The sequence below is a fragment of the Alligator sinensis genome, unplaced genomic scaffold (assembly GCF_000455745.1).
Source record: "Alligator sinensis unplaced genomic scaffold, ASM45574v1 scaffold990_1, whole genome shotgun sequence".
Classification (NCBI taxonomy): domain Eukaryota; kingdom Metazoa; phylum Chordata; order Crocodylia; family Alligatoridae; genus Alligator; species Alligator sinensis.
In genome coordinates this window covers 542,305-559,814 of record NW_005842506.1, presented here as the reverse complement: position 1 = coordinate 559,814, position 17,510 = coordinate 542,305, and the positions used below count along the sequence as shown (strand labels likewise).

Below are 17,510 nucleotides of genomic sequence, written 5' to 3'. Positions count from 1 at the left end.
TATGCATGTTGGTGGGGTGACACTGGAGCATTCTAATTAGAACACAGAGCAGACTTGATTAATCTGTGTTCTAATTAGAATTCAGACAAGCACACCTAACTTCATGGTATGCAAGGGACAGGATGCTCCTTACAGTATGGCCTCTCTACAGCAAGAGAATGTCAGACTTCTACTTCATTTAGAACTTCCCCAGCTCATAGAATGGAAAAGAGCATTTGGGACACCTATACAAGTGCTCGATGCCCGCTCCAATGCGTCCTAATTAGAACACATTGGAACAGACTCAATCATATGCATTCGGCATCCCCGTGCTTCAAAATGGGAGTGGGGGAGCTTTAACTAAAGTTCATTCAATGAGCTTTAACAATTAACATGTTAATCACACCAGAGGTATAACTTGTGCTCAGGGCCTAAATATTAGTCCACCATAAGTACCTTATTTTAAATTTTTAAAAGATTTACTCAAAAAGAATATATCCACGTGGGTAACACCTACCAGCAAAACCATCACAAACATTTTAAACAGTTCAATGATAGCTTTGTTAGTTTTCACCATAATGTAACAAGTGTTACTGCAAAATGTTTCAAGATTGCAAGTTATTTTTAAGCTGCTTAAGATCTGTAAGCAGCCTACAGGCTATAGCAACAGAAATTGCTTAAAACAGTTATAAAGGTGCTGAGACACTTAACTGCAACTAAAGACCTTTTTCTGTTAATGCTATGATTCACACAGAAGAAATATTCCAGATTCACCCACCAGTCAGCTAGCAATTAATTATGAATCAGTTTCAAACCTGGGATTCTATGGGGGAGGAGATTTCACATCCAATACTAGATTTTCAGTTGTGTGTTTTAGAGACTAACACACATTAACAATCAGGGCCATCCCTGGGGGGCGCAAATTGGGGTGACTGCCCTGGGCCCTGCGCTTTGGGGGGCCCAGCAGAGCAGGGTGGAGCAGCCGTGGCAACTCCATGCTGCCGCCCGCTTCATGTCTGGCCACTCAGCACCCCCCAGCGCCGAATCTGCCACCAGCTTCCATTCATCCGGGGGTGGGGCCCCGCACAGGCTGATTTCCCCTGGGCCCCGCACCCTGCTCAGATCATCTCTGTTAGCAATACTTGTCCAGGAAAGTTAAAAGGCCACATCCTTGCTATTCTTGAAACAACATCACACCTGCCTTTGAAATCTGGGGGTATGCCCACTCCTTTCTTTTGCTAGCTAATCAGCTGACATACAACGGTTAAGCACATTTCAGACTTTAGGGTAACAGGATGCTTTTCACCATTAAATCTATGCTCTGTAACATTCTCTGCATCACCTAAGTTTGTTAACCTTCAGGTCATGATGTAAACGGCATCTTTTACCCAGGCTGTAGTTTGTAAGGGGCTAGGATAGAAGGCAGCACATCTCCATATCCAAAGTACCTGATGGCAGTTGAGTCCTCTTCTCCAGCTAGTTAGCAATTAATCTTGAGGTCTCACTCCCAACCTCTGTTAGAATGTATGAGATTTTAACATACTACTTTTATTATATATATGAACCCACAGCTTTAGGCAATGGGTATTTCATAATTAATTAATTAATTAATTAATTAATTAGTAGGAGTGTGCGAAACAGGTCGTATTTGATTCAGCTTCAGATTCGGCCTGAATCAGGGACAGTGATTCAATTTTGATTCAGATCACTGTCCTGATTCAATTCGGCCAAATCCGAATCCGCATCTGAAGACTCAATGCTGATTCAGAGAATCAGCAATTCAGTCATAGACACAGCTTTATATGTTTTTTCTACATACCACAAGGTACCAGGCATGGCTCGCGAATACTGAGCTGCTGGGGCAGATGAAGCATCCACCAGGAGCATGGTGGAGGGCCCCCACGTGCTCAGCGGCAAACCTAGAAATAAACCGGAAGTACTTCGGGTCCACTTCTGGGTTTGCTGGGGTGCACACAAGTACTTCGGGTCCACTTCCGGGTTTGCTGGGGAGCACGCTGGGGTGCCCCCCCATACTCCCTCAGCTTGGCGATCAGCCACGAAGGGACCCCAGGTGCCCCCCAAGACCCAAGAGACACCAGTCACAAAGCTAGGGAGGGTATGGGGGGACATGCATGCTCCCCAGCGGACCCAGAAGTGGACCAGAAGTGCTTCTGGTCCACTTCCAAGCACACTGGGGCCCCACCCCCACCATGCTCCTGTGGGATGTTCCATCCGTCGCAACATCACAACATTCACAAGCCGCCTGGTACCTTAAGGTATGTAGACAAAACATTCAAAGCTGTGTCCATGTCCAAATCATCGAATATTTCTGAATCTCTCCGAATTGATTCAGAGGGTTCCAATTCAATTTGGAGAGATTAAAGGATCTCTTGATTTGATTTGGATTTGGAGATTTGGCCACTGAATTGGGCCAAATCTCCACCAAATCGAATCAGCAACCGAAGCTTCACACAGCCCTAATAAATAGAATGAAGAAAAGCAAGCGATACTCTTTCAATCAACTTCTTCCATTAAAAGATTTAAAAAGTCCAAAACCTAAAAAAAGCAGCAAGAAACCCTATTTTCCCTTAAAATAATAAATGACTTTTAAAGGGCTTTTAACAGCTGATTTATCTTATGCCTCCTACATTCGTCTGTTTGCCTTGATCATTACATTTTAAGGAAAAGCTGTTCCACTGTTTAATTTGTGGGCTGCTGTTTCTTTAGACTTGACTGGTTTTGTCAAATCCATTTTATCTATAAATCTCTCCATAAGGCTCTGCACCTTTCATTATTTTATTGTCTGCTATTCTTATCCACAAAGTCCGTACCAGAACAATGATCCTGTTCGTCTCATTTAAAGAGTTGCACCATATGTTAATATAATAGCTCCAAACTACTTATAAGACTCAGCATTTCAGATAAAACCTGTTGCATGGGTATGTCCATAGCAGCATCTACTTCAAGTGCTCTGGTTATATTGGGCAGTTGAAGATATACAGCCAGAACCAAGAGTCTATTTGGTATTACTGATGTCATCTATTTACTTCCATATGCAGTCTTATGCAACCCAATCACTTCCCAAAGTCATGCTGTCAAATGCAGCAGGCAAGATGAACAGCTGGTTTAAAATACACATTTTCCCCCTCCTTTTTTGCTTGAACAGATTATCTCCATAGGCAATTATTACTAGTGTTTTGTTGTGGTAAAAAGAAATAATACAGAATTCATGAGACGCACTGAGCCTGGGAAATGGAGGCAGAAAAGTAGAATGACATGGTCTACCATAGCACTTACAAGACTATCTTTCCAGTGACATACTACCAAGAACTAAGTTAAAAAAAATCCAACTTTCAGTAGTTTTTACTTTTAGAAGGTAAAAGTGCCCTAGCATCACTCTGAAGAGCACTCTGTTTTAAAAGGGCTTTTTATTGCTTTGTTTCCTGTTTTTTCAGTTCTGTCCTTGAAATAAGAAATACAAGTGTTGTCAGCATGTATTTCATCTCAAACATGCCAATGATTTTACTCATGGTGAGCACTCTGAAAAGCTATTTTTTAACTGCAGTGCAAGGATAGTCTCAGCACAGAACTAGAAGACAATTTTTATTCACTTATTGGCTCTGTCACAGACTTCCTATGCCATTAGACAAGGTATTTAGCTGCAATCGAAGTACTCCTGTGACTAACTCTTACTCAGTGAGAGGTCTGCAGAACAGGACCCAATAAGAATGTGTATTAAAGCTAGATTATAGTATCTATATCTGCCGCTCATTAGAAACTAAGTTCACTTTTATCCAAAATACAGGGAACAACATCTGATATGCAAGAGTCTGGCATAGAATTAAGTTGTATCTAAAGTACATTTCTAAACTACCCCTCTTACAGAGGCATCACAAATAAATTGGCCCCTTTTTTTCTTAAGAACTGGCAAATGTTCAAGTTCAATGTTCTTTTGTCCTAGGCCTGAAGCTTCCAGCTTGTAGAAAATGCCTGCCTACAATGAAATATCCAATTCTGAATGAGAAGGCCAGACTCTGGGAAGAGAACTGGCACTTTCCTTAACAAAAGAAGTGTGCAGCTCTATCAGACACTGCTCAGACTTCCAGAAACTCCTACTTCACAATGAGATAGTAACAGTCCTTCCCATAAGAACTTGACACACCCACTCTCATACTAATCTCACAATATTCTGGAAAGCTGTTTTATGTGACTGCACAAGAATGAGCATCATGTGAAAAACAATGGCACTGCCTGTGTTTTTAGACGACATCAAAAAATATAGTTACTACGTTGGCAACAGTATGTGGTACAACATGCTTGGAAATTGTTCTGGATACAAACAGAGCTACATTTTTCACGCTAGTGTGGAAAATGACATGAAGTTATGTAATATGAATGATACTCCAGAGAATAAATTTCTTTCTGGTCACCTGTATTACAGTAATGGCTCAGTATCAGGATAATGCATGCCGCATCTTACTACAGCAGTAAAAAGAAAGGAAGTGGCAGCATATGATTTTTTTTTAAGCATAATCCTTCTGACAGGCATTGTTAGCAGCAACAACAGCCTGGTTCAAGTACGGAGGGGCTCCGACTAAAATAAACACCACCTGTTTGAAGTTTCTGTCAGACACATGGGGAAAATAAATTCATTCTCTGGGCACCCCTCACAGCAATACTTCCCCAGTCATAAATACTTAATCTATGTTTAAAAAAAAAAAAAAAAAAAAGGAAAAATGTTCCTAAGAGGCAAAGGAGCACAGCATTAACTTGGGAGAACATAGGACCAATAAATGAACATGTCAGACACCTACCTCCACAATATCTTTACCAGCAGTCCTTCAACTCAAATCCCCACTTACAATTGGGAGCAGTGAAGAAGTAAATATCCCCTTAAATATATCCTTCTTCCCTTTCCTGCTCTTCCACACTAGTGGCTGCTATGAGAGCCCCAGAGTCTGGGTAGACTTGGGTAGACTTAGGTAGACCTGTCTATAAATCTTAGTAAAAGAGCTAGCAGATCTGGTGCAGAGGCTCCACAAAAAGGTGTTTAAGTCCTGGGTAAGAACACCCTCACCTACAGTCACTCGGCTCTGCTGCTGCCCTCCATGTCTTCAGCGAAAAGCCAACTTAGCACTGTCTCTCACCATGAAGCTGTAATTTGCATGGTCACAAAGTCACGTCTAAGCAAAGTCTTCAAAAAAGTGATCACAGGCCCACAGAACGCTTGAACAGGATCTTCAGCACTAGAAAGGAGCCCCTCTCTCCTTTCCTTCTCCTTTCAGTATCGCTACCCCACTGATTCAAACTTTAACTTTGCAAAGTATCAGCTGAGGGGTCTCTGAATAAAAACCTTATGCAAATGTAACTTTTTTTTTTTTTATAGCTGGTCTTTCTCATAGAAATCATCTATCATCTCATAGAATCATAGAAAATTAGGATGAGAGGGGACCTCAGGAGGCCGTCTAGTCCAACCCCTGGCTCAAAGCAGGACCATACTCAACTAGATCATCCCAGCCAAGGTTTTGTCTTCTCAGGTCTTAACAACCTCCAAAGATGGAGTAACAAGTTCCAGTGCTTTACTACCCTCATAGTGAGAAAGTTTTTTCCTAATATCCAACCTAAACTTCCCTTACTGCAACTTGAGACCATTGCTCCTTGTTCTGTCATCTGCCACAAGTGAGAACAGTCCAGCTCCCTCCTCTTTGGAACCACCTTCAGGTAGCTGAAGGCTGCTATTAAATCCCTCCTCAGTCTTCTCTTCTCCAGAATAAATTAGACCAGTTCCCTCAGCCTCTCTTCAGAAGTCATGTGCCCTAGCTTCCTAACCATTTTTGTTGCTCTCCACTGGATGCTCTCCAATTTGTCCACATCCTTTCTTTAGTGGGGGGCCTAAAGCTGGACACAGTATTCCAGATGTGGCCTCACCAGTGGCAAACAGAGGAGAATAATCACTTCCCTCACTCTGCTGGCAAAGCTCCAACTAATGCCATTAGCCCTCTTGGCAACAAGGGCACACCGTTGGTTCATATTCAGCTTATTTTCCACTATAACCCACAGGCCCTTTTCTGTAGAGCTGTTGCTTAGCCAGTCAGTCCCCAGCCTACACTGGTGTATGGGACTGTTCTGTCCTAAGTGCCGGACTTTGCACTTCTCCTTATTGAACTGTGGCAGGGACGCCGCCACAGACCAAGACCTACCTCTCAGCCAACAGTGGAGAGGGACACAGAGATGGCAGGACAACACCAAAGATCAAAGGCACGGCGGGAGAGAGGCTGCTGCAGGAAGGCAAACCACGCCAAGACCGGAGGGAGGAGAGCAGATGCTGCCACAGCAGGCTGCGGGAGAGCCGGCACATTTGGCCACACTGGCATGGGCATGCTTTATGGCTGCATACTGATGCCAATTTTCCAGCTGGCCCTTGGAGGGGGGGAATAAAAACCCCACTGGCCAACATTTGGGGAGGACCAGAAGTGAGTCCTTGGAAAGCCCAGAGTGGGTGGGAGCGAACAACTGCCCCAGCAGTGGAAGGCCCCGATAAATCTGGCTCAGTGGAGCCTGAATTCTTACCTTTGACAAGACCGTGGATCCCGGATGTAGCTGGTGTAGATTGGGACAGTGGTAAGCCTCGGCAGAGAAAAAGAAGAAAAGAGTCTGAAACTGTAAGTAGCCGTTGGGAGGAAAGGGAAAGCACCTGGGAATAAGGCATCCTGGGGCAAATAGGTAAGCAAAGCAGGCTGACGTGAGGCCTGAACCAGGACAGTACGCCGTTCAAACAGGACTGTGACTAGATAAGGGCTATGGCCCCTACCATGTCTGGTGAACTTTGTCACAGCCTCAATCAAGGACCAACATTTTTGGTTGGTGTAAGGCGGGGTGTAGGGGAGGCGGAGACCCGAAATGGAAGTCCAGGCAAGAGAGCCAAAGGAAAGAACCAGGAGAGGCAGGATTCGAAAACACCCTCCCAACAATAACTGGTAACAACAAGACGTGGCAGGAGAGAATCCCTGAGGACCTTTTGAGGTATCTTACTGGAAGGCAAACTGTCGACTCAAAAGAAAGTAGCTGTGTCCAAACAGCCAGAAAGGGCGAAGCGCTCAAGTGAACATCACGGACCATTGCATTAACCTCATGAGATTTTTTTTGCTCCAATCCTCCAATTTGTTGAGGTCTCTCTGAATCCTAGCCCTACCCTCCACCATATCTACTACTCCCCACAGCCTGGTGTCATCTGCTGAGGGTGAACTCCATCCCATCTTCTAGGTCATTGATAAAGAAGATATTGAACAAAACCAGCCCCAGGACCGACCCCTGGGGCACTCCTCTTGATACTGGCTGCCAACTAGACATTGATTACTACCCTCTAAGCCTAATGATCCAGCCAGTTTTCTATCCACCTGACCGTCTATTCATCCAATTCATACTTCCTTAGCTTGCTGGCAAGAACGTTGTTGGAGACCATATCAAAAGTTTTGCTAAAGTCAAGGTATATCACATCCTGCATCTACAGAACCATATAAGTCCATAGAAGGTAATCAAGTAGGTCAGGCATAACTTGCCCTTGGTGAATCCATGCTGACTGTTCCTAATCACCTTCTCCTCATTCCAAGTACTTAGAAATGGATTCCTTGAGGACCTGGCTCCATGATTTTTCTGGGGACTGAGGTGAGGCTGACCAGTCTGCAGTGCTACAGATTTCCCTTCTTAAAGATGGGAACTATGTTTGCCCTTTTCCAATCATCCAGGACCTCTCCAGTCACCATGAGTTTTCAAAGACAATGGCCAGTGGTTCTGCAATCACATTGGCCAACTCCCTCAGCACCCCTGCATGCATTGTGTCCAGCCCCATGGACTTGTACGCATCCAGCTTTTCTAAACAGTCCCTAACCTGTTCTTTTGCCACTGTTGGCTGGTCACCTCATCCTCAAACCATGCTGTCAGATAAAGTAGTCTGAGAGCTGACCTTGCCTGTGAAGACTGAGGTAAAAAGGCAAGGAGTACTTCAGCCTTTTCCACATTGTGACCACCTGGCTTCGAACAGTCATTCGCGTGCGGCCTTGGCCCTGACGGTCAGCAATGGACACCCCGAGGTTTCTTGTAATCCGTGAGGTAGATGCTTATCACCTAGGTGGCCGCCCCCAGACTCTCCTGCCACGACTTTGACTGTAATTTCAGTGTGGGGGGCAAACTGTGAGGGGTTCCTCAATGGCAGGTAGTCCGCTAGGTGGCCATCTGTGGCGCTCCACCTCCCCTACACCCCAGCCTCATGCCCACCTTTGATGGGTCACTGAAACTTGTCGGCCACTCCTCCAATGCTGTTGTGCTCTGGACCTCAATGTTTTCCTGAGCCTTGCGACCCCAGCACTTTCTCTTGTGGTGGCTCAACTGATTCACTATATGGCCTAAGCCGGGCCTGCTCCTGCCTTAAGCTGCCTCAAGCTGGTACCTGAAAAGATCAAACAATTACCAAAAGGGAACAAAAAAAAAAAAAAAGAGGAGGGATGGAAAGGAGCCACACTGCCAGCGCCTCTATTCTGCGCTCTCTCCCTTTAACCGGGACTGCCTTTCTGGCTAGGGGACTACCCCCCCCCCACACAACCACACAAAAATCACGCCACACAACCCCTCCAAAAGGGGGCAAAGAAAAAAAATTAAACAAAATTACAAGTTGGGGAGGGTCTGTCTAGTTTCTTTCCCCAGCCCTACTGCTAGGATACAGAGGCACCTCCTCATCACTCTCTCTAAATATCTCTACATCCTCATCCCTGCTAGTCAATATGTCGCTCCCGGTACCTGGGACCTCACTGGGAGATGACCCGTCGTCTGGCCAGGGGTGGCCATGGCTCCTCTCCCCAGGTTGTTACTCCCCTCACACCATCGAATGCGGTTTATGGAGTCGCTTTCCTCTGACGTTGCCTGAGGTGTTCTGCTTCCATCACCCTGCAGTCCTTTCTGAACTGGTCAGCCACTGCTTGTGCTGTGAGCCGCTGCTGAGTCTACTGCTGCCCTTCTAGGCTTCCTCTTTTGGTGCTCACATTAGGCTTTGCCAGTGTAGAGAGCCTCCTCTGGCTCTTCTGCTCCCCGGACACAACAGCCTTTGCCAGTGCAGAGAGCCTCCTCTGGCTCCCCTGCTTCCCTGACACGGTTGTTGCTGGTACAGAGAGCCTCTGCTGGCTCTCTCTCCTCCTGATTACTTCTGCCCTCACCGGCGCTGAGAGTCTTCCCTGACTCTCTCTCCCTCTCTCCTCCTCTGTCTTCGCCGGTGGTCCTTTTAATCTCTGCCAGCCGGTGATTGCCGATGACGTCACCGGCCGGCTTCAGCTAGATAAAAACGCGGCTTATGACCCGTGCGGGTTCCCTCCTTCATTCCAGCTGCACTGCGGATACTGCTGCAGGTGTTTTTCTTGTGTTGTTATTTTTTTTTCTTTTGTACACGGTCCCCACCCTAGGGGTCCCCTGTGTGTAGTCTGGGGCTCTTCCAGCTGATTCTCCCTGTGACACACATCATCTGTCACTAGGTTGCCTCCCCCATTCAGTAAGGGATCCACACTTTCCCTGATCTTCCTTTTGTTGCTGACATACTTATAGAAACCCTTCTTGTTACCCTTCACATCCCTTGCTAGCTGCAACTCTAATTGTGGTTTGGACTTCCCGATTTCATCCCTGTATGCCCAAGCAATATTCTTATACTCCTCCCTAGTTGTTTGAGGGAGTAAGTACTGGAAGTAAGTTCTGTTTCCAGGGAGTGTCTGTCTAATTGGAGTTCTCAGGGGAAAAATATATGAAGATGTTCACCAAAAGATACTGGCAGAAAACTTTATACAACCTCTTTGTCCTCATTTCTTGTTCATCAGCCAATGGTATCAGTGAACTCTCTGTCCTCTGCAAAAGAAATTCCCAATATTTTGGCACCTAAGTACACTCCAAAGCTTGTGACCCTGTCAGTCCAAAACTGTCCACAGCTAGTAAATGTCTTTGGGGCTCGTAACGCTGCTCAGAAGTGCTCTGACCCCATTTGAGGTTTAGAAGCCACTATTCTCAAGCTTCAGGCCATAGCATGCACATTTTCTGGTATAAGCAAATTCCTTCCCTGTTTAATTTGCTATTTTGGGATAAGATCCCCTGTGGAGTTTTATAAATAAAATCTAGACAATGCTTCCTCTCTTCTGACTCAAGTTAAAATCAGTGAGGTAACATTTTGGTGAGGTACAAATGACTTAGTATAGTAAATAGCACTCTCCTTTTTCTATGTTCCAGGACAAAAGGTCTATTCTTATTTCCTTTTATGCTCTCATCTTATGGAATTTAGAGTTAAATATATATGAACATCCATAAAAATGCTGATCAGCCTACTTGAGTGAATTTGCTGATAAGACAATTAGCTTCTTATATCTTAACAATGTGTATTCTATAGTTTTTGAAAAATATCCCTTCAAAGTCTGCAATATTTAGGCAATGTTCCCTCTTCAAGCCCAGTTATTGCTTCCACATGTTTTATGTTTTTGCTACTATCCTAAAAAACATTAGTTGTTTTGTCAAAAATTGCCCTCCAGTGTGCTTCCCAATCTTTACTTTGCTTCTACTCACTCAATCTTTTATTGAAACAGCTGGTCACAAGCCTGCCAGAGCAACAGTATATATAGGTAGCTAGGTAAGTTTTATGCATTTGTACATAGTAAACATGGTTACCAACTAGCAACAAAGGCAAGTTCCTAATCCAGAAATATAGTGCAATGCAATGTGGCTGCCAAGTGAAAATTTAACTAAAATTGCAGACAGGACCTGGGAGAACCTATTTGGATAGAAAGAAAAAGAATGAAAATGTTTAGCCATTTGGGGAAAATAGACTTGGTAACTCAGTGAAGGACTGTGCCTCTAACATTGAGAGCCTGAAACAGTATAAGATTCCTAACATCAGACATGAGAAAAAGGTGGTAGTAGTTTCAGTGAGTGAAAGGGAGCTAAAACCTATAATTTGATGCACAGCCCAACAGCTCCTGTTATACTAGAAGGTCAATCATTTGCTGAGATTGTGGAAATTCTACATAATCAATTATCTCCAAAGCTACCAGTGGTTTCAGAATGTTTTCTCTTGAGCAGACAAAATCAAAAAGAAAAAATAATTTTATTCACATTTGTGGAGTGGCTGAATTAAGAAAGTTAACAGAGCACTTGCAGTTAGGAGAAAGATTAAATGATGCAATAAGAAAACTGGTTAGTTTTTGATATGCAAAAAAAAGTAATCCAATAACCATAACTGACTGAAGTTGATTTGATCCTAAAACATGTAGGAGAACTTTCTGCTTCAGTGGAGACCGCTACTAAAGATGACAGAGTTAAGAGAATTATGAAATCTATGCAACAAATAAAAGCAGGAACAACACAACCTGAAGGCCACTTTAAGATTGTGTTTTCATTTTGAGGAACAGTCTTGCATGCTAGTAGTTGTCTATTTTCAAGGACACATTTTGTTAAAAAGTGCAAGAAATTGGGACACAGACAAAAGATATATGTGGCAGCGAGGAGCCCCTACAGGTACCAAGGGGGCTAGGGGTAACCCTGAGCACCCCCGCAGTAAATAAACAGGCCCCCCACACCCCGGCAGACTTACCTCCGGGAGCGGGACCTGAGACAGAGACGGAGCCGTGGCCACAGCCGCAGCCACGCGAACCAGCGTTATGCCGGCTCTTCAAACAGCTGATCCATGGGCAGGGCGGCACCCAGCTGATTGCGGTAGCTGATGCCGCTGCCATGGGAAACTTAAAAGCCCAGCCAGAAACCAGCAAGAGAGGAAGGTGGGGAGGAAGTGTGAGCCTGCGAGGAGCATGCAGGTAAGGAGGCCCCAGCAGCTCCACAGGGTATTGAGAACAGCCAAGAACACTGCCCCACTACTAAGGGGGGGGGGGGCAGTGTCAGGCATTAGGCTGGGGACAGACTATCCCCAGCCCAGCAACCTTAAGAGTTTATTGGGAGTGTCCCTCTCCCATGGAGGGGAGAGAAGGATGCTGAGCTTGGGATCAGGGTCTGTGGCTCCAGCAAAAATAACATCTGGGCGACCAGCCAGTGGTCTGAAGCAGACGCCAGACCACCAGAGCAAAGGGGCTCACAGAGATCAGCGGAGCAACTGGCAGAACATCCAAATGGTTGGCAAGTGGACGGGGTGTAGGGGAGGTGGAGCCCCGAAGAACACCACAGCATGAATGCGAGTGCCTCTGTCATCGAGTGACCCGGGAAAAGGAATACCACTGAATGCCTCTTTTCATCCAGTAATGGCAAGTCATGGCAGGCAAGTTAGGGGGCGCCCCGGTACTCACAGCACCCACTAGAGATGCCACAATATACAAAGACACCACCTTATGAATGCAAGGTACAAAAAAAGAAAAGTAAGACTGTCACCTTACCAAGACAATACCAGAGGATTTCAGATTAATCAGTTTGCATACAACAACATGGAGCACACAAAAAATATTGTAGCACCTCAAAAACTATTTATCGGAATCTCTGGATTCCTTAACAAATAGAAGAAATACGACTTAACACGGAGCAGATGCAAGATCTGCTGTTTTTCATAATTTCACTGCAGTATTATCAGAATCTCAGTGCTTTTAAAAATAAACATACGAGGAATCTTTGGCCCCCTAAATATTGTTACTAGGGCTGTGCAAAGCAGGCCCTATTCAATTCGGATTTGGATTACTGTCCCTGATTTGATTCAGCCGAATCCAAATCTGAAGATTTGATGCTGATTTGGAGAATCAGCGATTCAGACACAGACACAGCTTTAAATGTTTCTTCTACATACCTTGAGGTACCAGCATGGCTTGTGAACACTGCGATGCTGGGCCATATGGAGTACAGGGGGGCCCTCCACATGGTCATTGGCAAACCTGGGAGTGGACCAGATATACTTCCAGTGCACTTCCAGGTCCACCAGGGAGTGTGCGGAGGGCCCCCCTATATCCCTCCTCTGGCTCAGCAATCATGCCCCCCAACCCAGAAAGCACCAGTAGCCGAACTGAAGGGACATGCCCCTCCCCCCCCGCCCGCACACTCCCCGGCAGACCCAGAAGTGGACTGGATGTGTTTCTGGTCCACTTCCAGGTCTGCTGCCGAGCACACTGGGGAGCCCCCTGCGCTTCTGTGAGACACTCCATGTACCCCAGCATCGCAGCATTCATGAGCCACCTGCTACCTAGAGGTATGTAGAAAAAACATGTAAAGCTGTGTCTATGTCCAAATCACTGAATATTTCCAAATCAATTCACAGGGTTCTGATTCAATTAGGAGAGATTAAAGGGTCCTCTGATTTGATTCAGATTTGGAGATTCGGCCACTGAATCAGGCCAGATCAAATCAGGGACCAAAGCTTCACACAGCCCTAATTGTTATGAAGAAGGTAATATTAAGTATATGATGTTTGCAGTAATCTCTGTTATAAAGCAAGAGGGTCTTGTATTACTTGGTAAAAAATAGCTGAGAAAGATTCAACTGGATGGGAAATCATAATGTATCTGCAAGCTTCAAAAATTATGAACTTCAGCCCAAAACAATCATTAAATGAACATTTGGGCAAGATGACTGATGTCTTTCAGGAAAGTATCAGAACTTTAACACATGTGAAAGCAGAAGATAGGGTAGGGTGGCACCTTAGAAACTAACAGGTTCAGAGAGGCCTAAGATTTCATAGGTAATAACTTACTTTGTCAGATGCTAACAACAAAGTAGGTTGTTGTTTGCAAAGGCTCATATCTCCAAACAGTAGCCTCTTCTACGTTCTGCCCAAATTTCAGACTAATACAGCTAACTATCTCTCTGCATAGAAAAAAAAGCAAAAGTCTTCTCTAGTCATTTTGTTTGGTGGCCAGGAATTGATAAAAGTAGTTAAAGTATGCTGAGGTTGCAAGTAAACACCATACATGACTAAATATGTTACATTCTTAGGAGTAGCAAGCCACCGCACAGCCTGACACAGAATTGAACATTTTAAGAGGCATATGTTTTTTAATGCAGTAGACAAGTTAAATGGCCTGAAGTATTCAATATAAATTGAACTAGCTCAGTCCAGATGGTGGAAATGCTAAAGCTCTTGTTCGCAAGAAGAGAGCTCCTGAATAGAGTTCCAGATGCTTGTTAAAATAAATGGTATCAAACATGACTGTTCAGCTCCTCACCATCTTGCAACAACTGGATTAATGGGAAAATGTATTTGAACATTCAGACCAGCAATTCATTATATAACCACAGGTAGAGGTAACTCACAACCAAATACTGTTAATTTTCTATCCATCTGTAGAGACGTAGTGAAAGCCAGATATACAGAGGGAGATGTGAAAGAGAGAGTGATTAAATACCCATAAATAGGTCACAAGCAACTATACAGTTTTTACTTGGGAAAATTGTCTTAATAACAGGCTACCAAGATAAGGGATGGAAAACTGGAGTGATGATGTCATAGACAAATCATCTGCATCTAGACCTCCCCTCCACCAACTGAGGAGTAGTTCAGATTCAGTTTCTAGAACTGAAATTCCTTACTAAATTTTGTGTGTTTGTGCACACATTTCAGAGGGGGACAAATTAAAATTAAAGCAATAGAAATAACTTTTACATTTCACTATTTTAAGCCAATCCTATGATCTTGGGCATTCCAACTTTTGACTTCCAAATGCTTGCGGTCAGCTGTAGTGTACTGGGCACTTTTAATCATCAGAATATTATTAATAAGTACAAGAGTTTGCACTATGTATTCACAAAACATAAATAAGATGGTAAGATGCTAAAGGGAAACCAGGAAGACACAGAAGTTTAAAGAACAAATAGCTAATGATATTAAAAAGTTTTCTGTTTAAAAACACAAGAAGCAAGAAGCCTGTGGAGAGTGGGAAGTCCACAATCAAAAATGATAAGAGGATTGCAGAAAAGCTAACTGACTTTTTTGTGCATCTGTTTTTGCTCAAGAAAGTAATGGCTACCTTGGGGATTTACTCTGTGGGTAGTAAAATTGAGGCACTGTCAAAGATAGAGGTATAAAAAAAGAAGTGTTAAACTAAGTGAAGAAATCAAACCTGACAAATTAACTTGCAATAAATTCCCCAAACCAGTTTGTACTTTGTGGTAGTTTTATAGAAATGATCAAAGAACAAAAAGTAACAAAAATAAAATTTGTTATTAAAAACTGCTACTGTACCAGAGGACAGAATGGTATTCAACTTTGTAGTCATGTTTTTAAAAGATTCTAGTCAGCATGATCCCTGGAATTGTAGAACAAAGGTTCACTACCAGAAAAATCACTGAGATGATTAAATATAAGAAAAAAAAGCACACAGATGTGTAATAACAAAAAGGACAAATCAGCAGAGCTTCTGTAGAAGTAAATCATGTCTCCTTAATCTCTAAGAATTGTACGTGGTTTAACAAAATAGAAGATAATAGAGAAATGGTTCGTATAATTTATTTTGACTTTCAAAAGGTTTTTGATAATGTTCGACACAAGGTTATTAAGGATGCTTAGTTACCACTAAGTCAGTGGGGAAGTTCTGTCAAGGATTCAAAGCTGATTAAGTTATAGGAACCAGAGATGGTTAACTCTCTGGCTACGAGAGGTCAAGAGGGAATGAGTTGGAGCACCATACTGTGATAGATATGCCATTATGTTTCTGGAAGAGCTAAATAGTAAGATGTCAACATTTGTTGATAACATCAAATTATTTAGGTTAGACATTATTAGGAAAGATTATGAGGAACTTCAGGAGCATGTAATAGAACTAGGTAATAAAATGTCAGATTAAATTCAATTTAGGCAAGGACAGAACAAAGAAAATGTAAATCACTTGGACATGCTGGATTCTAAATTAGTTCCAAAGAAAATTGCATGATTCTATATGTGAAAAATAGTACAGCAATAATATAATTGAAGGCACAGAATAAGCATAAGGGGAAGTGTTCCTGTGCAGTTGCACATTCAGTTTACATTTTTGCATTTCCTGATTTCAGAGTATACACTGACCTGATTGTGCAAGCTGTTTCAGCTGGGTGCACCCCCATTTGATCAGGAGTACTTGGGACTGGGGTAGTCACAAAGGTCACTTAGCAGCATTCTGGCCCATACCTCCAAACTTAAAGCCATGTCATTTGTTATAACTTAATGTAACATTTTTCCTAAGAAGAAAAGAAAAAGAGAAATCCCAGTTATATTAAGGTTGTAGAGCTTAATGAGCTCCCTCTCCCTTTAGCAAACCAATACATTTAATTAAAAATGTCCTTTATGGTCTCTCAGAATTAAACAGAGAACTGACTACTGCCTAGATAAAGCTTTCAGTGCACAATCAGTTTCTGAATCAAAAACTTTTTGCTTAGAAAACTTTCTACATTTGAAGTGTTCCCTGTAGACAATACCCATTATGCTACCTACCTTTAATACTTCATAGAGTCATAGGATTCAACCTCTGGAAAACAAGCTAATAAAAAAGCAAGCTAATAAACATTTCTGATATACATAGTTTTAATCCTTTACAAGGAAGGACAAGGCCTAGTCCTTAATGATGACTGCAAATGCAAAGACTAAATGTAAAGTGGCAGGAACAGAAACTCATCTTACAGGGTTACTTTGAAATAGGAAAACAACATCCTTTTTCAGTTTCCCCAGTTTATAAACACCATTGAAACAGAGATCAAACATGGAAAAATTTCACATTAAGGACAATATTATTTAATTACAAGTTCCTCCAGAAAACCATGAGGAAATTCTACAGATAATGGCAGGCACAATCTAGCTGGAAAATTTCAGAAAGCTGTCTCTCATAATGAAAATCCTGAAATAATCTTAAATATTGCTGATGCTATCAGGCATCTGCTATAATATCAGGTTGAGAGCCTTATTCTCCATTACACAAAGGACAGTTTACAAACTTAATCTGACTCTAAATTCTGTGAGAGCCTTTAGCAGTAGCCAATTTTAAACACCTATGTAACAGCATAATAAAAACACATCTCTGAATTAGACAAACTTGAAATTACTCAGTTATTAAATGAATAGGTGTTTACAGCTTATGATATTTTATGCAGAAAAATGTTGCTAAACTACACTATGTCATGCCTGCAAACTACGATAATCTAGGTAGGAGTTCATGGTCAGTAGTACAGCAACATATTACTTTAATGGTATGTAGCTATATCTATATATATTTTTAATATGGGCAAATGTTGAAGGATTTGAAAATTAATTTTAGCTAAACATGAATAATGAAACAGTATAAGATAGTTTTTAAAGCATCAGACAGTTGCTTAAGCATTCTCTTTGAATTCTCTTTTACAATTGTTGGAATATGGGACTCCTTTAAATTGTTCTCCACCTGTCATTTATTATATCAAAACTGTTTGTCATGAGCCTAACAGCTGCAAAGCTTTGCCACTCTCAGCCTCATTGCCCCAACTTTCATATATATTTTTTTTATATTCAGTACATTGAAACTGTTAATATAAAATAAAATACTATAAGGATAAATATCAAAGAAGTGATAAAGAATATTCAA

General features: G+C 42.7%; 1 long non-coding RNA gene across 1 annotated transcript in view; it reads right to left on the bottom strand.

Moving 5' to 3' along the window:
* LOC102387288 overlaps positions 1-16,132 on the bottom strand; it is a 56,783-nt gene extending 40,651 nt beyond the window's left edge. Inside the window, exon 1 of the long non-coding RNA XR_324735.2 lies at positions 15,986-16,132. This is a non-coding gene — a long non-coding RNA (uncharacterized LOC102387288). The remainder of the gene's footprint in view (positions 1-15,985) is intronic.
* Positions 16,133-17,510: the final 1,378 nt, after the last annotated feature.